Source organism: Capricornis sumatraensis, chromosome 3 (genome assembly GCF_032405125.1).
Source record: "Capricornis sumatraensis isolate serow.1 chromosome 3, serow.2, whole genome shotgun sequence".
Lineage (NCBI taxonomy): Eukaryota > Metazoa > Chordata > Mammalia > Artiodactyla > Bovidae > Capricornis > Capricornis sumatraensis.
Window position 1 is genome coordinate 60323277 of NC_091071.1, and position 6559 is coordinate 60329835.

Below are 6559 nucleotides of genomic sequence, written 5' to 3' on the forward strand. Positions count from 1 at the left end.
CAGCATCACTTATTGAAGAGGCTGTCTTTGCCCCATTGTACATTGTTTCCTCCTTTGTCAAAAATAAGGTACCCATAGGTGCATGGGTTTATTTCTGGGCTTTCTATCTTGTTCCATTGGTCTATATTTCTGTTTCTGTGCCAGTACCATACTGTCTTGATGACTGTAGCTTTGTACTATAATCTGAAGTCAGGAAGGTTGATTCCTAAAGCTCCACTCTTCTTTCTCAAGACTGCTTTGGCTATTCAGGGTCTTTTGTGTTTCCATATGAATTGTGAAATTTTTTGTTCTAACTCTGTGAAAAATGCCATTGGTAATTTGATAGGGATTGCATTGAATCTGTAGATTGCATTTGGTAGTATACCATTTTCACAATATTGATTCTTCCTACCCAGGAACATGGAATATCTCTCCATCTGTTTATGTCATCTTTGATTTCTGTCATTAGTGTCTTATAATTTTTTGTGTACACTTCTGTTGCCTCATTAGGTAAGTTTATTCCTAGATATTTAATTCTTTTTGTTGCAGTCATGAATGGGATTAATTCCTTAATTTGTCTTGCTGATTTTTCACTGTTAGTATATAGAAATGAAAGTGATTTCTGTGTATTGATTTTGTGTCCTGCAACTTTGCCAAATTCACTGATTAGCTCTAGTAATTTTTTGATACTATCTTTAGGGTTTTCAGTGTACAGTATCATGTCATCTGCAAACAATGAGAATTTTACATCTTCTTTTCTGATCTGGATTCATTTTGTTTCTTTTTCTTCTCTGATTGTTGTAGCTAGGCCTTCCAGAACTATGTTAAATAATAGTGGTGAAAGTGGAGCCCCTTGTCTTATTCCTGATCTTAGAGACGATTCTTTCAGTTTTTCACCATTGAGAATAATGTTTGCTGTAGGTTTATCACATATGACCTTTACTATGTTGCGGTAGGTTCCTTCTCTGCCCATTTTTTGAAGCATTATTATCATAAATGGATGCTGGATGTTGTCAAAGCCTTTTTCTGCATCTGTTGAGATTATCATATGGTTTTTATCTTTCAATTTGTTAATATGGTGTATAACACTGATTGATTTGCATATATTGAAGAATCTTTGCAATCCTGGAATAAACCCAACTTGATCATGGTATATGAGCTTTTCGATGTGTTGCTGAATTCTGTGTACTAAAATTTTGTTGCTGATATTTGCATCTATGTTCACCAGTGTTATTGGCCTGTAGTTTTCCTTTTATGGGTTATTTCTGTCTGGTTTTCATATCAGGGCGATGGTGGCCTCATAGAATGAATTTGGAAGTGTTCTTTCTTCTGCAATTTTTAAAAGAGTTTTAGAAGGATAGGCATTAGTGCTCCTCTAAATGTTTGATCAGTTCAGTTCAGTCACTCAGTCATGTCCAACTCTTTGTGATCCCATGAATCGCAGCACACCAGGCCTCCCTGTCCATCACCAACTCCTGGAGCTTACCCAAACTCATGTCCATCGAGTCGGTGATGCCATCCAGCCATCTCATCCTCTGTGATCCCCTTTTCCTCCTGGCCCCAATCCCTCCCAGGATCAGGGTCTTTTCCAATGAGTTAACTCTTCGCATGAGGTGGTCAAAGTATTAGAATTTCAGCGTCAGCATCAGTTCTTCCAATAAACACTCAAGAATGATCTCCTTTAGGATGGACTGGTTGGATCTTCTTGCAGTCCAAGGGACTCTCAAGAGTCTTCTCCATCACCACAGTTCAAAAGCATCAATTCTGCGGTGCTTAGCTTTCTTCACAGTCCCACTCTCACACAGACTTCTGCAAAGCCATCTGCTCCTGGGCTTTTGTTTTTGGGGGAGATTTTTGATCACAGCTTCAATTTCAGTGCTTGTAATTGGGTTGTTCACAATTTCTATTTCTTCCTGGTTCAGTCTTGAAAGACTGAACTTTTCTAAGAATCTGTCCATTTCTTCCAGGTCATCCATTTTATTGCCATATAGTTGTTCATAATAGTCTCTTATAATCTTCTGCATTTCTGCATTGTCTGTTGTAACCTCTCCTTTTTCATTTCTAATTTTGTTAATTTGATTCTTTATTTTTTTACTGATGAGTCTGGCTAAAGACTCATCAGTTTTGTTTATCTTCTCAAACAACCAGCTTTTAGTTTTATTACTTTTCATTATTGTCTCTTTCATTTATTTTTCATTTATTTCTGCTTGGATCTTTATGATTTCTTTCCTTCTACTAATTTTGGGTTTTTTTTTGGGTGTGTGTGTTCTTCTTTTTCCAGTTGTTTTAGGTGTAAAGTTAAGTTGTCTATTTGATGTTTTTCTGGTCTCTTGAGGTAGGATTGTATTGCTATAAACTTCCCTCTTAGGATTGCCTTTGCTGCATCCCATAGGTTTTGAGTTGTCATGTTTTCATTGGCATTTGTTTCTAGAAATTTTTTGATTTCTCTTTTGATTTCTTCAGTAACCTGTTGGTTATTTAAAAACGTGTTGTTTAATCTCCACGTGCTTGTGTTTCTTACAGTTTTTTCTTGTAATTGATATTTAATCTCATAGTGTTGTGGTCAGGGAAGATGTTTGATACAATTTCAATTTTCTTAAATTTCCTGAGGTTTGGTTTGTGACACAAGATGTGATCTATCCTGGAGAATATTCCATGTGCACTTGAGAAGAAGGTGTATTCTTCTGCATTTGGGTGGAATGTCCTGAAGATATCAATGAGATCCATCTCATCTAATGTATCATTTAAGATGTGTTTCCTTATTAATTTTCTGTTTTGACGATCTGTCGATTGTTGTGAGTCGGGTGTTAAAGTCTCCTACTATTATTGTGTTACTATCAATTTCTCCTTTTATGTCTGTTAGTATTTGTCTAATGTATTGAGGTGCTCCTATGCTGGGTACATAGATATTTAAAATTGCTATGTCTTCCTCTTGGACTGATCCTTTGATCATTATGTAGTGTCCTTCCTTATCTCTTGTAATCTTTAAGTTCTATTTTGTCTGATATGAGAATTGCTACTCCAGCTTTATTTTGCTTCCCATTTGCATGGAACATATTTTTCCATCCTCTCACTTTCAGTCTATATGTGTCTTGATGTCTGAAGTGGGTTTCTGGTAGACAACATATGTATGAGTCTTGTTTTTGTATTCATTCAGCCAGTATGTGTCTTTTGGTTGGAGGATTTCATCCATCTACATTTAAAGTAATTATTGATATATATGTTCCTATTGCCATTTTCTTAATTGTTTGGAGTTGATTTTGTAGATCTTTTTTCTTCTCTTATATTTCTCAAGTATATAAGTCCCTTTAACATTTGTTGTAAAGTTGGTTTTGTGGCCCTAAATTCACATAACTTTTGCTTTTCTGAAAAGCTTTTTATTTCTCTATCAATTTTGAATGAGATCTTTCCTGGGTACAGTAATCTTGATTGTAGATTTTTCCCTTTCAGTACTTTAAATATACCCTGTTGTTCCTTCTGGCATGCAGAGTTTCTGCTTAAAGATCAGCTGTTAAAGCTGTTAAACATATGGGGTTTCCCTTGTATGTTACTTGTTGCTTCTCCCTTGCTGCTTTTAATATTCTTTCTTTGTGTTTAGTCTTTGTTAGTTTGATTAGTATGTGTCTTGGCATGTTTCTCCTTGGGTTTATCTGGTATGGGACTCTGTGCCTCTTGAACTTGATTAACTATTTCCTTTTCCTTATTGGTGAAATTTTCAACTATAATCTCTTCAGAAAATTTCTCATACCCTTTGTTTTTTTCTTGTTCTTCTGGGATCCCTATAATTCAAATGTTGGTGCGTTTGATATGGTCCCAGAGGTCTCTGAGACTGTCCTCAGTTCTTTTCATTCTTTTTACTTTATTCTGCCATTCAAAAATTATTTCCACCATTTTATCTTCCAGCTCACTGATTCTTCTGCTTCAGATATTCTGCTATTGATTATGCTTCTAGAGTATTTTTAATTTCAATAATTGTGTTGTTTGTGTCTGTATGTTTATTCTTTAATTCTTCTAGGTCTTCGTTAATTGATTCTTGCCTTTTCTCCATTTTGTTTTCAAGGTTTTTGATCATCTTTAGTATCATTATTCTGAATTCTTTTTCAGGAAATTTGCCTATTTCTTCGTCATTTATTTGGACTTCTGTGTTTCTAGTTTGTTCCTTCATTTGTGTAGTATTTTTCTGCCTTTTCTTTTCTTTTTTTTTAAACTTATTGTGTTTGAGGTCTCCTTTCCCCAAGCTTCAAGGTTGAATTCTTTCTTCCTTTTGGTTTCTGCCCTCCTAAGGTTGGTCCAGTTGTTTGTGTAAGCTTCCTATAGGGTGAGATTTGTGCTGAGTTTTTGTTTGTTTGTTTGTTTTTCCTCTGATGGTCAAGGCTGACTGAGTTATCCTATCTGCTGATGATTGAGTTTGTACTTTTGTTTTGTCTGTTGTTTAGATAAGGTGTCCTACCCAGGATGCTACTGGTGGTTGGGTGTGGCTGGTTCTTGTATTCAAGTGGTTTGATACTCTGGTGATGGCACCCCACTCCAGTACTCTTGCCTGGAAAAGCCCATGGACGGAGGAGCCTCGTAGACTGCAGTCCATGGGATCGCTAAGCCTCGGACAAGACTGAGCGACTTCACTTTCACTTTTCACTTTCATGCATTGGAGAAGGAAATGGCAACCCACTCCAGTGTTCTTGCCTGGAGAATCCCAGACATGGTGGAGCCTAGTGGGCTGCTGTCTACGGGGTCACACAGGGTCAGACATGACTGAAGCGACTTGGCAGCAGCAGCAGCAGCAGGGTTAGTTCTCTAGTAGTCTAGGGTCTTGGAGTCAGTGCTCCCACTCCAAAGGCTCAGGGCTTGATCCCAGGATCAAAGATTCCACAAGTGGCTTGTTATGGCATTAAGTGAGATTAAAATAAATATCCAAAATGAGAGGCCAAAGATGAACCTCAAACAGATGGCAGCTACAAAATCAGGGAAATAATAATTAAAATAATGGAATATACAAATATACATATATATCCATGAGCCAAGTCAAAACAACCCAAGAAAAATAAAGTACAGTAGACTGACCCAGCAAACAAAAGAAATCAAAAATTATATTTATCCATTAAGAACAAAACTAACTAAAGCACAAACTGGAAAATAAAACTAGAGCAAGGTGCCAAATGGGGAACAAAGCAACGAAAACAAACTAACAAATATGTTGAGAGGAAAGGAAATAAAGAAAAGAATAGATATGCAAAGTTAAATAGAGGTAGATGAAGGAGATTTGTATATATTAAAGATTAACTGCAAGGGGAAAAGAACAGTAGGGAAGGCAAACAAAAGAATAAATGTAGAAAAAGTATAATAGGTTTAAAAAATTAAAATTATAAAAAAGAGGAGATGAAAAATAAAAGGAAGAAGAAAGAGAAAAGGAAAGATAAAAAAAAATAAATAAATAAAAGGAAGACTCCATAGAACTGCAAAAGCCCAAGGTAGAGGCAGAGGTTTATAACAACAATAAAAAGTGTGAATGAATATACACATATGCATATACACCTGTAAGCAAAATCAAAACAGCCCAACAAAAACAAAGTACCAGAGATTGATCCAGCGAACAAAAGAAACCAAAAATTATATCTACCAGAACAAAACTAACTAAAGCACAAACTGGAAAACAAAACTAAAGAAAGGTGCCAATTGGGGAACAAAGCAATGAAAGTAAAACTAACGAATATATTGAGAGGAAAGGAAAGAAACAAAAGAAAGAAAGAATAGATATGCAAAGTTAAATAGAGGTAGATAAAGAAGATTAATATACATTAAAGATTAACTGCAAGGGGAAAAGAACAGTACCAAAAGCAAACAAAGGAATAAATGCAGAAAAAATAATAAAAGGTTTAAAAATTTAAAAAAGAGAAAAGAAAAAAAAAAAGGGGGGGGGGAGGAAACTCCACAGAACTGCAAAAGCACAACAGAGACTGAAGTTTGTAACAATAAAAAACGTGACTGAGAGAAAAAAACTCAAAAGCTTAAATAGATTTCATAGTGCCAATAAAATCCACAACTACAACAGAGTGGGGGGGAAAAGGGAAATAAAAGAAAAAATCCCAAAGAATCTACAGAATAAGTGAAAACATAAGAATAATAAATGTTTTTCTTGAGTCACTGATATCAGAGTCCTTTCCCTCGCTGGGAGTCACAGTCCACCTCACCTCCCTAGAATGCCCTCCAACACTGTGCTGATCTTTGGACCTTCTGTGGTGGCAGCTCAGATTCTAATCGGGTCCTACTCCTGTGTGTTCTTGCCTCCAGTGTCCACAGCTATCAGAACTAGAGTGTTTTCTTTTGTGGGAGTTCTCAATGACCTTTTGTATACTCCATAGACAAAGTCTGGCTGGTTGATTGTGTGCGATGTAATTAGCAGCTTGTACAGCTGGTGGGAAGGTTTTGGGTCTTCTTCCTTAGCCACCCTGCCCTTGGGTTTCAATTATGGTTTTACTTCCATCTCTGCATGTGGATCGCCCAGAGGGGTTTGCTTCTGGGGTTGCCCTGGAGGAGTTGGGTTTGCCCCTGTGAGGGCCAGGTGTGGAGGTGGTGCAGCTGC